The sequence below is a fragment of the Patella vulgata genome, chromosome 8 (genome assembly GCF_932274485.2).
Source record: "Patella vulgata chromosome 8, xgPatVulg1.2, whole genome shotgun sequence".
Classification (NCBI taxonomy): Eukaryota; Metazoa; Mollusca; class Gastropoda; family Patellidae; genus Patella; species Patella vulgata.
The window spans coordinates 895,178-913,982 of NC_065886.2; the positions used below are offsets into that span (position 1 = coordinate 895,178).

Here is an 18,805-nt window from a genome sequence, read left to right on the forward strand (position 1 = left end):
TTTCTATAATTCTTTCATACCATCGTCAATTAGAGAATGGAACAAACTAAGTGCGGGCACAAAAAATTCCACATCTCTAAATATTTTCAATTCGAAACTTATGGTTCAAGATTCAACACCACCAAATTTTTTTTCGTTTGGATCCCGCACAAACCAAATTATTCATTGTAAACTGCGTCTCTCTTGCAGCAATCTAAACGGACATAAATTTTTACGTCATATTACTGATAATCCACGCTGCAAATGTGGTCATCACTTCGAAGATACTGAAATATTTTATTGAATTGCTCCTTATATTCAGATGCCCGAAATAATACAATTAATAACTTACCGACTATCCATCAAAACACTACTGTCTTACTGCACGGAATTGGCGACATAGAAACCTCACCCAATATTTTAAAAATTGTCCACTCGTTTTTCGAAATCACCAGACGCTTCAAGGGACAACTATAACGCACCTATTGTAACTACATTTTCACTTGTACATTATTCGCCTATTTCTAAAATGCAAACCCATTCCATAGACAGCTGTAACACAACCACGGTAATCATTTTTTCATGTGTACATTGATTATTTATTTCTAAAATGTAAATACATGTATCTATATCTGACAGGGAGAGGGGTTTAATATAGGCTATGCCTATTCCCCAATCCCTATTCAGATACAAATCTGAATAAAAATATTGCTTAAAAAAAAAAAAAAAAAAATTAGTAGTCAAATCATGATTACCAATATAGAACACTGTAACAAAGTGATCTATAATTTTTATCAAATTGAACTTATTGACCTCCAGCCAAGCTTCTTGATAATACATATATAAAATACTGACCTTTTAACTCTGTATGCACTGTTCTTAAGTCACGATTGTCTGTGTTGTAGTTAAACATGTAATTAATTCAATATGTCCTTTACCAGCTGTTATTTGTCGGGTGTGCTATATTGGTAATCATGATTTGATTTTCGTATTGACTACTAGGCGTGTATTTATGATTTGGTTATCGTGTTGACTATTTGAATGTTATAGATGTTATCTGTAAACAGGCGTGTTCTATGCTGGTACTTATGATGTGACTACCGTATCGACTATTTGGATGTTATCTGTGAACAGGCGCGTTCTATGCTGGTACTTATGTGACTATTTGGATGCTACCTGTGAGTGTGTTCTCCTGGTAATCGATTCGGGATTTGGCTTGCGAGGCCAGTCTCTGCACGTCATAGTTGACGTTTCTCTCGCCTGGGCGACCTTCGGTTATCGTGATTTCTTGATTATGGTCGAACTAACTGAATCCGAATTTCATTTAGTCCGGACCATAGTCCGAAAATACTGAACCACACTATTGTGGCATGGTTGGAGTAATTCCAAGATGGCGGTGTCGATGAAATGAAAGTGTAGAATATGCAGAAGGAATCTATTTTTGTTAAGTATATGATTTTAAGAACCTTTGAATGAATTATAAATGGTTGCTACTTCTATGAGCATATTTTTTTTGTCTCGTATGTTGTGTCTGAATCTATGTAAGTCTAAAAATTACGCATTATTTCAATATTTGCGCTATGCAAAAAGTAAAGTCAAGTTACAAGCAATTTTGTCATCTCTAAAATTAATTTGAGTCGCGCAAATTTAACTTCATGAAAGTATTTGTTTATTAAACTATGTAACACAGCGATTCATTATCCTCATGGAGAGATGTATAAACCTTCCTTGGGATTAAGGGTTTTTTCAGGGTTTTTTCGGGGTTATGCTCGAGGTCTAAAGTAAAATGACATCACCATGTCCCTGGGGGCAGCCATCTTTGAACAGACGATGGTCCGGACCATTCACGTTCGGTTTCTAGTTCCGACCACTAGTCGTGAAAAAATTATAACCGAAGGTCGCCCTGAGAGTAAATCTATCGACATATCTAAAGTTCCGCCGCCTGTAATAAAAACAAAGTATAGTCAGTAAGTCTAAAGCTATAAATAAAATTTAAAAATGAAACACCCTTGATAGATGGTTCCAAGGAGCATCATGCTATCATGCTCCTCCAACCAACGTCCTTGGCAGACACTATTAAGGTTTCACCACATAGGTCATTTGATGCAAGTAGAGGAAATGAAATGAAATGTTGTTTTATGGTACATCAGCACCAAGCGGGATATATTGCGCCAGACACATGATGAATTCTTTGAGAATGTAATCACAAGATAAATGTAAAACATATAAAAATATAAAAACAAAATATCACAGTAAATAATTAAATCATATCAAAAAACATTATAAAAATAGATCACAGTAAATTAATATATAACCAGAAAACAATAAATATGGTTAAAATGTAATTATTTACAATTAAAATTTATGATAAAAGTCTAGCAGTTTTCCATATAAACCCGGTTGGGCAAACTGATTGTGCAAAGACTGGTAACGGTAGTATATTTTTCTTATTTCTTTGAGATACTCGCACTCGATCAAAATGCGCTTATTGACAGTGTTCACATTCTGGTTGAGGCTCTCGCTTCAAAATGAAAATGTGAATTTAAAAGGTTTGACCAATGCCAGAGCGACACAAAACAACTTCATCCCTCCTGCGGTTTATATAGGAGCTTGGCCAGTCTCCTAAGAGAGGCTTAATGTGATAAAGTTTGTTTGTCATATATAAAATAGTTAATGGACGATTTAAAATCGGTGAAAGGTAAAACAAATTGTGGTATGGAAAGATCTGCTTGATCATTCCCTTTAATATCAATATGATTGGGTAGTCAGCAAAGGACAATGTTCGGGATCAGGATGTACACCCTACTGACAAAAGTGCATACACAAATTCTTACATTTTGAAAATCGAAATCCACTGTCAGTTGCCCATAGCCATAGTCGATTGTCTGTATATGTCTGCAAGTCATCAACATAAATATAGCCATCGACCCCACGTTTAAGACACACCGGTATGGTATTAATTTCATCACCTTGATGAAACAAATTACAGGGGTTGATGTTTGGTAAGTTCTCATTTTTCACCCGCATTAAAACCTCAAAAACAAATTTCTTAAAGCACTCGACATATTGAGTCTTATGACATACTGACTGGGGAGCAAACCAAAAGGTCGTGCTTCGATTATATCTAGCTTTAAATCAAAAATCGATTTATGAGCTCAAAGAGCTTGACGCCATACACAACCAAGGACTTAGAATAAAATCATGTCTAAATGTCTTTGTATTCCTGTATTCAGGTAGTCATTTATTATGATATCATATTAATTATATAGAGACTAATACACTATCACAATTACGGTATAATTTTATACGCCCATATTTTCATGTTGGGTATTATCTCGCCGCCATTGTCCGCCCGGTTACATTTTGTTTGTGTACTCTGTATCGGTTTATATCCCAAAGATCTCGATTTCTTTCGATATTAAAATATTTCGATGATTGTACGAAAAATCCCGTTTTTAGCTTGTGGTCTAGGGTCAAAGTCTTTTTTTTATCCCATTTTTATGAAACGTAAACGTATCTTTATAATCCTACTGTCACGGCCCCTGTCAATATTCGTTCATATCGGACCGTAATTTCCTGGATTATGACCCTTGATTGTTCGACAATTGGTATATGTAGCTTGCAATCCCTCTATGGGTCACAATTTATATCCCATTTAAAAAACCTTTTACATATATTACCGTTGCACCCTAATGACGATTGAGTTTGAATTTCAAGACAGTTGGTCTGATACTTCCCGACAAAATGCTGGATCCTCGTACGCAAATAGTGCAAAAGTATCTAATGTCAAGGTTGTTGACCCTCTCGAGGTCAATATTTTGACGGAACTTGAACTTTGCGTTTATATCTCGAAGGCCTTGGATGATTTCGATATTCTCGCATATCGGACAGTATCTTTCTGGCTAATGCTAGATTACCACTGTTGTGCAATGCTTTATGATACATGCAGATACGTTCGGATATGTTTCGATACGATCAACACGATTGCTGCGACTGACCTCAATATATAAGACCTGATAGGACCACCACGATTACTCCGCGATTAAAACCACGATTTCAGTCGTAGGACAAATCGTGATAGTGGAAACCTAGCATTATGGTCGCTGATTGTACGAAAAATAACTTGATTATATCTCAATACACATGATTTTTAATATATTCTCATCTAACTCAATTAATTTAATTTCTCGGGTAAATTTATTATTTTATTGTAATGTTCCTAATTTTGTTAGGTTAATATTGGTTAACTGTATATGTGCCCTTTTAGATAGTAGCAACTGTATCGGGTATGGGGATGTTTATTCCATATTTGGGAAATAAAGTAACAACAAGGTCATTCTATGACGTATAAGAATTGGGGCGTTATGAAAGAGCGTGTTGAACGAAATTATCAGAGCTCACCCAGATTTCCCGACCATCCATCATCTATACTTTATTAAGGAGGAACATCGAAGCCAAACAGTTTTAATAATATATTAAGACATAGACATATTCTCTAATTGTTTTATGGTGGTATCACATTGTGCACATGGTTTTATCATAATACACTTTAATTAATAATATTTAATTTCTGTATTGAGATATGTCCCAATCTAATTCTTGTATTCTAGTGATGGTTGTCGTATCAGATGAATATTGTTATCGACACCCTGGATCACCATGTTCTAATTATACTCTAACTTGTCCTAGAGGTCAGCGTATTCTTATGGAATATGGTATTTATGTCTATACCAAAGCCAGACATGAAGGTTGTCGGCAACTACAAGAACAGAATGGTTGTGATAGTCACTGCTGTACCAGGGGTACTATTGACGATATTAGAGATACTTTAAGTCTAAACGATACTTTAGCTGTTTATCAAGCCTGTTCTTATCAACAATCCTGTCACTTTACCTTTCCTTATATTGCTGGCACTAGTTATGATTACGGACAAGTTAACCATGGGTGTATACCTGGTAAGTATTCTAATGATAACAGCTGTACATAAACAAGGAAATATATATTTTGTAAATAAAACGAGTTTCAATAAGACCAATAGATTGATATATAGACGTTAAACACCAGGATACTACTACATATTGATATATCTACATGTCGGGTGATGGTGATAGTAAAGGTTATATGAAATAGGGTTTGTCGTCCTATTTTCTGTATAGACGATGCATTAAAGTAGAATATATTGAAACTTACTCAACGAGTTTATAGTGAGTCTAACGACCCCCCCCCCCTATCAATATAGACGATGCATTAAAGTAGAATATATTGAAACTTACTCAACGAGTTTATAGTGAGTCTAACGACCCCCCCCCCCCATCAATATAGACGATGCATTAAAGTAGAATATATTGAAACTTACTCAACGAGTTTATAGTGAGTCTAACGACCCCCCCCCCCATCAATATAGATGATACATTAATGTAGAACATAATGGAACATACTCAACAAGTCTACAGTGAGACTAACGACCCCCCCCCCCCCATCAATCCTAAACTATATAGATGATACATTAATTAATTGAACATTCATCTTGTTTGTAAAGAATGGGACAATCACTCTCAACCAAGCAGAAATGCTCCTGATTGAATTTAGGCAATCTGAATCAAAGTTACCGTGCTACCAAGTCTCTGACAGTGTCCTGGGGCTGGGGTCGGTGTCTCAGAACCTTGTCAAGGTGTTGATCTGACGATACTATACCCTCACTTAATTAGAATTAAAGTTATCGTGTCTCCAAGCATCGACCAATCAAATTGCTTATCTATATGTTTAACCTAATTAGAAAATGTCCATCATCGAGCACCATCCAGTCATTCACCTGATAAGCACATACCCACGTTTGAGCATTAATAATAAACTTTATTCGTGCACTAAGTATGAAAATAAATACATGTAAATAGATACAAGTTCCCAATTAATACATAGTTGATTAATTATTTCATTTTAAGTTACATGAAATTTTGTCCAAAGGACCCACCGTAGCCATTTTCATAAGATCAAAATGTCCCCATCCAGCAGTTAATGATAACTCTGGCCGTGTCTGGGCTTCAGTTGATGGCGTCGTTGTCTTTAAATTCTACTTTGCCCCTGAAGTTTGGTAATGATGTGAAGGTACAGTGGAAATCAAATCGTTGTAGTTGCTGATGTTTTGGTAGCCGATCTTATGGTCTTGTCGACAAAGAAGTAAAGATCTGGTTGGTGAAGAGCTTGGTTGTTGGGACAACTCCTCTGGCTAACTCGAGTAGGTCTAGCATCTGCTCTTGTATCTTTGGTCCAGCTTTCTCCCTGTTGTTGAACCCGGCGTGCATAACCATTTCCTCGGGTGCAGGTCCCATGTATTTCTGTTCTGTAGAATCTGTTTGATGTGGCAGATTTTGGATCCAGAATAACTATGTGGATCACCCGGTCTCCGGCAAGATATACTATCCTGGCCAGGTTAGAGGATTCAATAACCAGGGTCTTGGCGATGACCGGTGGATGTTACCATAAACCCTTCCCGTCTTTACCATTGTAGCTGTGTGGTCTCTTCGTGGAAAGTCTGAGTGATTGTCTGCAGCTGGTGGACGGCTTGGTAGTGGTATTAGGGATAGAAATGATGGGCGATCTAGGGGACAGACAGTCGACGAGAGCGTTCAGTGGAGATATGGATCCTGGAGACGAAGGTGAGCTAGGTAAAACATGAGGCGAACTGGCAAACCTAACTGCACGCTTCGAGGGAGTGTTAATGCATGCGCTTTCTCCGTGTGATAATGTTCTCTTGTTAGGTGTGTAAGACGCTGGATCGCTAGCCTGGAGGTCGGGTGTTCGATCACAGCATTGGCCAAGAAAGTTCATCCAGATTTTCCGGTGTGGTTCCCCCTAGTCAGCGATGCAGGACGGAGGGCCTAATAAAGACAGCTGTCTAGTCGATCGGATGGGACGAAAAACCGATAAAGACAGCTGTCTAGTCGATCGGATGGGACGAAAAACCGAGGTCCCGTGTACACATTGGCGTGCACGTAAAACCGTGTACACACTGGCGTGCACGTAAACCCGAGGTCCCTCAAAGCACACTGTATGGCGTATGCCCGTTTTCATTAGCCCAGTTCGGAGCATAATAGTAGGACGTTAAACTCCATTTCATTTCATTTCGTTCTGGAGAGGGCTGTGTGTAGGTGAGGGAGCGGGGATGACAACTTTAGTGACAGTGGACAGGAGGCAGCGAAACTCTGTCTTCACACTATCATGAAGTCGCTTGCCATAGGACTTCTTGGCTCATGCTAGGGCGTGGTTAGAGTAAAGTGACGTGATCATGAGTTCAAGTACTCTAGTTTCTCTCTATCATGTATTACTAAATTCCACTGAAACAATTTAACATCTTTCCTCGTTGGTAACTTTGCAATACATTTTACAAAACCCTCTTGTCAGTTCTTGTCGGTGTTGATATGGGTGTTGGGTATGTTATACGTTAATAATTAAAATTCTACGTTCTCCTTGATATTAGTGTCTAATATCACACGTTAATAATTACAATTCATCCTATTAATTTGATATCAGACATTGATATCTGTTATATTAATCTGTAATAAATTACAGTTTTTGTCAGTGACAATGTGTGCTATCAAATTTTATGTTCACATCTTCCACTTGTAGATAGACATTGATGTAATGGTACTGTTAAAACCTACCAATACAAGAACAGTACAGATATAAAAGAATAGAGATGACTATGACGGTCAAACATTTTTTTGTGAATACCCTGCAGTGTATACAGCAAACTTCCAAAATAACAGCCGGACTAATGATTTCCCACGACAACAAGCGGAAGTAACGCCAGTTTTAAAACTTCAGATAATAGCAAAATTATTTTTTCTTTAGTCTTTCAAAACCAAAATCAAATTATAGACTAGAACTACGATGCAGTGATGACGGGTTTCGCCGGTGCCATGGTACCCTTGAAGTGACGTGACATCAAGTATCAATGAAACCGTTCGAAAGATTTCCAAATGGACATGTTATCAATGGACGTCACATAACCATTGATAAAACAATTAAATGATATACAATGACAAGAAATTTATAACCGTGCAATACACTTTTATTAAGATGAGTTCATTAGTGCTACAGGTTTATGAACAAATATTTAAAGTCATTCAATACACTTTTATTTAGATTAGTTCCTTAGTTCTACAGGTTTATGAAAGATATGAAAAAACATTAAATAACATGAAGAAGCTGAATAGATTGTAAATTTATCATCAAATCGAAATGGCAGAAAAAACGAAACCGAAATTAAAAGAACTTAGCTCCACATTGTATCCGCCTTCAGTAGGTTCATCCTTCATATTCATAATAAACGACGGAGAACGGAGAACATGTTCATGTTGTAGAGTTGTAAAACTCATTAAAATTACATTCTTAACATCTAGATAGCGGAGCACCTATTCCTGTTGTTAAAATAACATCTTGATAGCGGAGTACCCGTTCCTTTTGTAAAAGTTACATCCAGATGACGGAGTGCATGCTGTACACGCAATCATTGATATCACCTATGGTAAGTAAATTGTATTGCATAAAAATACCCACGTGGAGCGGCATACAATTACAAAAATTACATAATACAGTACAACAAATATACATGTAACAAATAAACGAACATATATATAAAGCTAGTTCCAAGTAGAAATCGATTAAATAGCAAGGGGGTAATAAACCTGTGCTTCCTTTAGGACTCTTTCGTTTCGGAGTCAGTAATGTTAACTTTGTAAACAAAGCAGATGGAAAGTGATCACAGCTTCTGGTTTTCGTAGATGTTAAGTTGTTGAGAAGTGTGTTGGTGCTTGTCTTTGTTTGGTACATCCAGTCCTTCATATGGTGTTGTTGGTGTACTGAGTTGTTGATAAGTGTCTGGATGTTCTTCCTTACTTCGTATATCAAGTCTGTCATATGTCGATGACAATGATGGTGAATTGACGTATTATGGGTTGGTAATATCGCTGTGGTCCAAGTTCGTTGTATTATAGTAGGCTGGTGTGGTATCGGCACGTGCTGTTGTATGATTAGATCTAGTTGTAGAGGAATTAATTTCATCATAAACAGGTTGATTAGTTGAAAGGGAGGTAACTCCAAGTCCATCGTATGTATTATCATTATCTCTTGATGCTGTAACATAATATTTATCCATTATAATATTTGTATCAACGCAGTATTGACTTAGTTTTATTTAAGTTCCAGCATAATTATTTTAAATATTCTCCATCAAAAACAGGAACGCTGTTTTTATAATCTACTGTAACTTAAGACATGCGTGAATGCACGAATAATTGTTAGAAGGAAGGGACTTACAGAACGTAAAGAACGACGACCAAAACACAATCAGGATTTAGAGTTGTCTTACACTTTCTATGGTATATTGCCACACCAATGGCAACCACTATTGGTGTATATTACCACAACAATAACAGTTATAATACGATCAATACACCAATAATACTTGTATAACTTACCCTTTCTATGGTATATAACTACACCAATAACAGTTGTAATACCATCAATACACCAATAATACTTGTATAACTTACCCTTTCTACGGTATATAACTACACCAATAACAAGCACGATACCAATAACCATCAATACACCAATAATACTACCAACTATAGTAGGTATGTTATTACTTTCCAACTGGCCAGGTGGCTTTGGTGGTTCTAAATAAAACAAAACGTACATGATCGTATTAACCACAATGAAAGGGTTGTGTTAAAAAGAATATTACATATCTGTGCTAACAATGGATATGTTAATTTCGTCTAATGAAATTTAAAACTGAAGACGTTTTATCAGAAAAGTTAGAACACGACACCTCTATAATCCAGTTCTGATGTTAAGTTACCAGTGATATATTAGAATTGTCTTTACCTCCTTCAATAACTGTAATAGTGAAGTTCTGAACACCAATACCATTGACTACAGATACTATATAATCACCAAATAGAGTAGAGTTTAGAGTTATCTCTACTGTTGATTTATAGTTTATAGTTGATAGTTGTTGTGTTCTAGCTGTATTTATTATCTGTCTGGTAGGTGTATGGTACCAGGTGAAGGTTGGTTCAGGGTAGGCGATTATATCAACTTCTAGATTTATTGTTGCATCTATTCTATTGACGATCTTTCTCTTGGTTTCTATGTTTTCTCGAGGAGAACCTGTAATATAGACATACGATTATATCAACTTCTAGCTTTACTGTTGTGTCTATTTTTTTAGTGATGTTTCTCATGGTTTCTATGTTTTCTCGAGGCGAACCTAGAATACAGACATACAAAGGGGTATTGGCTATACAGCTCTAGAGGGACAGCTAAGCGTAAAACAACTTTGAAATCTGGATACAGCACTAGAATTGGTGTGGGGTTCTGTTTGGGGACGTTTATTAAGAAAATCCTGTCAGCCACTTAAATTTTCAAAATGGCCATCATTTTCAAAGATTGCTGGGTTTTTTTTTAACTTTTCTTTCTCTTATTTTTTTACCCACTGGAACAAGTGAGAGGATATTTATACGCCCACATATTCCTGTAGACGTAATATGTTGTCTCCCATGCCCGTAAATCTGGACGTCTGAATCTCTGGAAGGCCGTTCAAACTTGTTTCGGGTGGACATTCGGTATATGGCCACCTACAAGTTAGATGAAATTGTGAATTTTACTCGATTCAGATATATGTCAAAGATCCGGAAATCTTGGAGGAATTCGATTTTGGTATGCATCAGACTACAACCTCTCCGGTTTTGGCCCTTGCCTTTTACGCAAAATGTAAACGACCAGCTAGAGACATCAATTATTGTCCAATTTAGATGAAACATAAGTTATAAGGATAAATAAAATAAGAGAATTTAATGTGACTTTATCACAAAAAAATTACATTACGTTGCCTGAATGTCGACCATCTTGAAAATTGGCAGCTATCTTGGATTGAGTACTTGGCTTTTTCAAAAGAGTAGTCCTCAAGAAATATTTGTGCTAATTTTGATACTTATTACATCTTTCGTACAAAATTTGAACACAACTATATACTACTTTAAACGAAAAAGGCGAAAACAAAAAGAAATTCCATTATTGTTCCATTACATGTTTTTTTTATTTTTTTAATGATATAAACTAGTGTGTTGTACTTACATCTAACATAGAGTGGAATAGTGTTAGATACAGGTTGACCAATCTTATTACTAGCTGTACAGGTATAGTTATCTGTATGTTGACAACTAGCTTTAGTTATGGTATATTGACTACCAGAATAGAGTTGATCCACTTGTGATCTGGACCAGGATATTACTGAAGATGGCAGACTGTCAACAGAACAGGTGAAGGTTACGGTAGAATCTTCATCAATCATGTTGTTGGTAGCATCTGATGTTAGACTTGTGATGGTTGGTGGATCTGTTTTTTATAAACAATCATTTGGTTTCGGTTATTGTGCATGGGAATTGAGATGGTCTCAACCAAATTTTGAGCATGCCAAAAGACCGAGGTCTTTTTCAGTGTGATTTAGACAAGTTTTGTGTACAGACATTCCAAGCCCTAATATGCAAATTAGGAAATATTATTTCATGATGGATTAGGGTGGAAGGTAGGAACACTATAAAGATGTATTGTCTGGATCACAATTTATTCTATCGATATGCACGTCTTGTGATTTTGTGGCTTACTACAATATAATTTCTGGCGAACTATTGACACGGTTTTCCCCAAAAAGTTCCCCAAAATTATTATTAATATCAAATGATTTTTAAAAGTTTATAAAGATGGAAAAATAAAATGCAAAAATAATGCAATCGTTTACAAAACAGATTGTTTTAGAAATTTGTTGATGCGATCATTGTTTAGATTCGGATAAATCAAGCAATGGTAGGGGACGATTTAGTGAGGGAAACGGGGGTTCAGAATTGTCATGTAATGTCAGTGAAATCAACTTACAATAAACAGGAAGAGTTACAGGTGGACTGGTGCCAGTGTTAAAGGTATCTCCACAGGTCCAGGTTCCAGCATCAGTTGATGTAACATTAGTTATATTAAGATACAGTTGTCTTATGTTACCATTGATACAATCACATGTATATCTACCTGATGGTACACTAACATTACAAGTTAATGCATGTCTACAGACTGTTATACTGTCTCTTGTAAACTGGATAGCATCAGTGGGTCTCAAATTACCTCCAGATATCTGACATATAAATCTATAATCATTTCCTTTAATAACATGTGATGCTGGTCCTGATAAACTGTATGTTTGACCTGTAACAGAAGTAAGAGACATGTAAATCTGTAAACCCCTCCTCTAATACCATATGATGCTGATCCTGATAAACTGTATGTTTGACCTGTAACAGAAGTAAGAGACATGTAAATCTGTAATCCCCTCCTCTAATACCAAATGATGCTGATCCTGATAAACTGTATGTTTGACCTGTAACAGAAGTAAGAGACATGTAAATCTATAATCATCACCTCTAATACCACACCATTTACAAGACACTGACGTAATTATTACAATGTGATGTTTATACAGGTCACCACACAATTACAAGACACTGAAACTCATGCCTAACCTCGTGGGTTTTCTCCGGGTCCTCCCTACGCGCAAGCGAATTATTGAAATAAAATAGAATCACATGTTAGTCCAGAAATGACCCAGTTTGTGTCAAGTGTACGTTAAACCTCATCTCTCTCTATCTCTCCCTCTCTCTCTCTCTCTCCCTCTCTCTCTCTCCCTCTCTCTCTCTCTCTATCTCTCTCTCTCTCTCTCTCTCTCCCTCTCTCTCCCTATATATCTCTCTCTCTCCCTCTCTCTCTCTCTCTCTCTCTCTCTCTCTCCCTCTCTCTCTCTCTCTCCCTCTCTCTCTATCTCTATCTCTCTCTATCTATATCTCTCTCTCTCTCTCATCCCTCTCTCTCTCTCCCTCTCTCTCTCTCTCTCCCTCTCTCTCTATCTCTATCTCTCTCTATCTATATCTCTCTCTCTCTCTCTCTCATCCCTCTCTCTCTCTCTCTCTCTCTCTCTATCCCTCTCTCTCTCTCCCTCTCTCTCTCTCTCTCTCTCTCTCTCTCTCTCTCCCTCTCTCTCTTCCTCTCCCTCTCTCTCTTCCTCTCTCTCTCTATCTCTCTCTCTCTCTATCTCTCTCTATCTATCTATCCCTCTCTCTCTCTCTCTATCTCTCTCTCTATATCTATCTATCCCTCTCTCTCTCTCTCTATCTCTCTCTCTATATATCTATCCCTCTCTCTCTCTATCTCTCTCTATCTATCTCTCTCTCTCTCCCTCTCTCTCTCTCTCTATCTCTCTCCCTCTCTCTCTATCTCTCTATCTCTCTCTCTCTCTCATCCCTCTCTCTCTCTCTCTATCCCTCTCTCTCTCTCCCTCTCTCTATCTCTCTCTCTCATCCCTCTCTCTCTCTCTCTCCCTCTCTCTCTTCCTCTCTCTCTCTCTCTATCTCTCTCTATCTCTCTCTCTATCTCTCTCTCTATCTATCTATCCCTCTCTCTCCCTCTCTCTCTCTATCTATCCCTCTCTCTCTCTATCTCTCTCTCTCTATATATCTCTCTCTCCCTCTCTCTATCTCTCTCTCTATCTCTCTCTCTATATCTATCTATCCCTCTCTCTCTCTCTCTATCTCTCTCTATCTCTCTCTCTCTCTATCTCTCTCTCTATATATATCTCTCTCTCTATCTCTCTCTATCTATCTCTCTCTCTCTCTCTCTCTCTCTCTCTCTCTCTCTCTCTATTGCCGTTCTTTGTTTTCACTTCAAATGCTACACTAACTTATATTATTCATCCTCTTAAATCACAGCCATCAGAGGCTCTAGAGTTGATTATTGCCTGAATCAATGTTTAAATGATAGTTTATATAACTTTTGATAGAGTGGTTCCTGCAAATAACAAAAATCAAATAAACGAGCTATATTTGGGGCTTATTTTAACAAATATGATAAGACTTACCATTAAAATCATCATTCATTAACAATTAAACTATTGCTAAGTTGGATATTTGTGTGATTTGGCCATTTGAATGTGACTTTCTAATTATATGGAAAAGTTGATCGCCCAAGTAGCGTTACAGCGGTAGATATTTTCATTAAAAAGAGTTATGTTTCTTGGTCACATCAAAGTTTCAAATTTTGTTCTGGAAAACGAATTCTTAATTTCCGCAGTCGGCTTTCTTCGTTTTTTTACGTACGTACAATTAACGTTTGAATTTAACATTTGTACGCGTGCACAGCCCTTAGTTAGAGAGAGAGAGAGAGAGAGAGAGAGATGTCTGTATTTTGAGCTGATTTTTTTAACGTTTACATGCAATAGACTATAGTTGAAACTTTCTAATAAGGGGTGAATTTCGTGGTTTACAAACGCAGTATGTAGAGAGTGCTTACCGTACCTTTATTGTAGATGTTAAATATCCTTTATGATAATCCTATTTTGTTTCAAATAATTATCACAAATATAAAAATCATACACATCAAAAACAGAGGAGCACACGACATGCGCAAAGAAAATAAAACCTTAAGCATTTTCAAATCGGTTCGGCAGCAGTGGTCCAAATGTCTAGCATTGCATCCGGAATTCCGTATAAGAATCTACTTAGAAGTCAAAAATGCGACTCCTACACATTGTGCTCTAAACCGTGTTATAAATTATAGAATAAACCGTACATCAATTGAACCCATTTCAAGGTGGAACTGCATGCTTTTTGATATGATTGGGCTTTTTTGTGGCGCCAGATAATCCAAAAATAGAAGTCGATACGTGACAATGCGTCTCGAAAAATTCTTTGATCTGTTATATGACTGGAAAATTCTGTTATTAAAAACAACCGGCATGACAATGACTACATAATAAATTGGGAGTTCTGCAATAGGGATCTTTTAGTGAAATGTTAGAGAAATTTAAGTTTAAATATATCCTTTGTGTTTGAATTACCACTTATGGTTGGTTGTGTCGTATTATGTATCAATCTGGAAATTTCTGTTTTATAGCTATTGTTCTCGAAAGTAAGACGCACAATTTACGCATCGTGTCGCGTTTTAATATTTTTAATAATTATCAAAGGCGTACGAGCCAGGGGGGTGGGGCGGGGGGGGGGGCAGCTGCCCCCCTAACTGTCGGGCAAGCTGAATTTTCGGGCAGATGGGTAAAGTGAAAATTTGGCAAAATAAAGGCGTCCGTCAAGTATTCCAAGAAAACGGGCGCCGCTGTCTGTAAAAGGAAATTTTCGGGCATTTCTAGTTTTGATTCCCTAACTGTCATCGATCCCTACTAAAACACTAATTTTACTTTTCTTTTAATTGAATACAACGAATTTGTACTGAGTTGACTATGGATTAAAACATTTTGTCTAGAGCCATTCTTTGTGCGACATTTTTCTGGCATCGATTATTATTTGTGAATGCAACTGCAACAGTCTGATTGGATGGTTGGAATTCAGAATGGGATTTTGGTTACAAAACCATTGGATACTTTTGGAGCTGCTTTCACGGGCTAGAATAGCAGAAAACGCATTTGCGGTGGTTAAATTTTCAAAATTTTCTCTGGGAGGGTGAGGCCCCCATACCCCGCGACGATTGATTGGTTGTTTGGAATTCGGGTCAGCCAGGTAGGCTATATTGGACCGAATTGAAGTTGCTGTATTCACAGGCTGGAATAACAGGAAAACGCGTTTGCGGCAGTTTTTTCCCAACGGTTGATCTTTTGATTGGAATTCGAGTCAGCCATTGTCATTAGGCTATATTAGACCACATTGAAGTTGCTTGTTCACGGGCTGAAATAGCAGGAAAACGTCAAATATTCCAAAATTTTCTTGGGGAGGGGGGGGGGGGCAAACAAGGTAAGCTCCGCTTCTTCGCCTCTCGAGGAAGACCGACACCGAAATTTTTTCGGGCATTTCGGGTTCTGCCCCCCTAACTGTCATCGAGCCCGTACGCCTATGATAATTATGAAACAGTCAATGCGCGTCTTTTTGGTTATATTTCAGTTCTAGAAAAATGAGTTGTTACTGGATTTATAATTACTGAAACGTTTTGTAACCACCGTGTTAGAAATGGCAAATGCATAAGGATACTAAACACGAATGGCATAGCAATAATGGCACATCCTCCTATTAAATTTGACACAAAACCGGAGGCCAAATTCGCAGCGCCCTAAAATGATTAGAATCCGAGTCTTGTGACCAGTACCGTAAATTTAACTTAATCATACACGTCTGGTTAATCGAGACTAGGGAAAATAATTTCGTTCAATTAATTTCCAGTCTTAAATTTGTTCTGCGTATTTAGAGCTAGCAACAATGTAACTTTTAAAGTAACTAAAGCGCCCACTAACAACAGAGTTTTACGGTTAAATAAAAGTAACTTTCACAGTCTTGCAGTGTCGGTATGTTGCCACGAGAGTGGGTTTAAAAGATAGAAAAAGGGCGAAACTACATGAGTTGACTCTGAACCGAGAACCGTTACAATATATACGTCATTGGTTACAATCAACTAAAATGCAATGAAATGGGGTTTAACGTCCTACTCCTCTGTCCCAACTATGCTAATAAAGACCGGCATGCATCATACACTGTGTTATGAGGGAAATGTGGCCCGGCCTACTGTTATATATAATTATAGGGATCTTTTACGTGCACACTAATGTATTAACTAAAATTGCGAGATTCAATTGGAGTTTAATATCTAGCTACTTGTGGAGATTCTATCACGCCAATGTATTTATCAGTATAATATTATATTGGTATGCTAGTCAAACTGGTCATAGTGTAAAATAGTACATTTGTAGTATTTAATATAATTTATATTCTATTGACATTATATTGTTATCTGTGTATATAAACAGTAGGTCATATTCATATTCGTTTACACGATAATTGCTAAAACAAAAGTAGTTTCCTTTAATTTATCTTTAAGTGTGAGGTGTCAGTTTGTTTCTATTCAGTCCCCGTGTATAGGAATTAGCACAATTGTGTTTTGTACTATGATATAACCGAGTACAGTACTTCCCACCCAGCAGGGATTTATCGATGTCTATAATAATTTATCACTAATGTTAATATAAAATGAATATAAGAACAGTTGCTACGTTACCTTGTATATATCTTACAGCCAGTAACATAACTATAATATTACAATACGTGAATCTATTCATGGTCGATACTTTACTGTTCTACATGTACATATAGACGAGGAAGGTTGAAAATGGGGACGTTGTATAAGGTTCATCTAATCGGGAAGTTACTGTGTACATGTACAATCAGTAACATGAGTATTATATCATAATACATGAATCTAATGGTCTACTGTTTTATATAGAGACCAGGAAGGGATAAGATAACTATAATATCATAATACATTGGGTTGAACGCTTTCTACCAAAGATGGAGCAATATGTGGCAACATTTGACTGTAAAGCACGTATGAGGTTCAACTTGGAAAAATTTAAATACACAATCATGAATATTCAGCAAAACCTGGCAGAAAAGTGAACATTCAAGCCTCTTTCTTCAATTTTACACCAAAAAGTCAACACAAGTCGCCATGTAAAAGGGAGGAAGAGGGAAAGAAAGTGTAACTAGGTAACGGAGTAGAAATAATTTTCCCCATTAATCACTTAAATTAGGATTACAATTGTTAATTTTCATTTATAGAAAGTAATATGTATTATAATATGCATAGAATTTTGTTCATTAATTATTGAAATTGTTTTGTATCTTTTTATTTAATTGCATAGAATATTAAACGATATAATAAATATTTTTCCAGAAGTTTAAAATGTATTTTTCAGTAAATGGTACATCATGTTTTAACGTCTTGTGGTGAATGTAGAATATATTGGAACTTACTCTACAGTGAGACTAACGCCCCACCCCTCCCATCAATATAGATGATACATTAATGTAGAACATAATGGAACATACTCAACAAGTCTACAGTGAGACTAACGACCCCCCCCCCATCAATCCTAAACTATACAGATGACACATTAATTAATTGAACATTCATCTTGTTTGTAAAGAATGGGACAAGCAAACTCAACCAAAGCAGAAATGCTCCTGATTAAACTTAGGCAATCAGAATCAAAGTTACCGTGCTACCAAATGTCTGGGGTGTTTCAGAACCTTGTCAAGGTAAAACCATACTCTCACTCAATTAGAATCAATATTATCGTGTCTCCAAGCATCGACCAATCAAGTTGCTGATCTATGTTTAACCTAATTAGAAAATGTCCATCATCGAACTCCACCAAGTCATTCACCTAATAAGCATATACCCACGTTTGAGCATTAATAATAAACTTTATTCGTACACTAAGAATGAAAATAAATACATGTAAATAGATACAGGTTCCCAATTAATACATAGTTGATTAATTACTCCATTTTATGTTACGTGAAATTTTGTCCAAAGGACCCAAATACCGGAAACCGCAGCCATTTCCATAAGATCAAAATTTCCCCATCTAGCAGTTAATGATAAGGGTAAAACGCTGGCTCGCTAGCCTGGAGATCAGGTGTTCGATCACAGCATTGGCCGAGAAAGTTCATCCAGATTTTCCGGCGTGGTTCCCCCTTGTCAGTGATGCAGGACGGAGGGCCTGACAAAGACAGCTGTCTAGTTGTTCGGATGGGACGAAAAGCCGAGGTCCCGTGTAGACTTTGGCGTGCACGTAAAACCGAAGTCCCTCACAGCACACAGTATGGGGTATGCCCGTTTTCATTAGCCCAGTTCGGAGCATAATAGTAGGACGTTAAACTCCATTTCATTTTATTTCGTTCTGGAGAAGGCTGCGTGTAGGTGAGGGAGCGGGGATGACTAT

At 37.0% G+C, this 18,805-nt stretch overlaps 1 protein-coding gene and 1 non-coding gene across 4 annotated transcripts in view; one reads left to right on the top strand and one right to left on the bottom strand.

Annotated features, from left to right (window-relative positions):
- LOC126829985 (adhesion G-protein coupled receptor G6) overlaps nucleotides 1–18,805 on the top strand; it is a 126,786-nt gene that overhangs the window by 28,371 nt on the left and 79,610 nt on the right. The gene's annotated exons all lie outside the window — the stretch shown is intronic.
- On the bottom strand, nucleotides 8,123–12,078 carry LOC126829987 (uncharacterized). 2 transcript variants are annotated; one of them, XR_008789101.1, is made up of 5 exons: nucleotides 11,920–12,078; nucleotides 11,122–11,382; nucleotides 9,871–10,155; nucleotides 9,534–9,659; nucleotides 8,123–9,114 (listed from the first exon to the last, which is right to left on the bottom strand). It is a non-coding gene; the product is annotated as an uncharacterized LOC126829987 (transcript). The 2 variants fall into 2 exon arrangements; XR_008789100.1 differs by lacking the exon at nucleotides 11,920–12,078 and having other exon boundaries at nucleotides 11,122–11,694.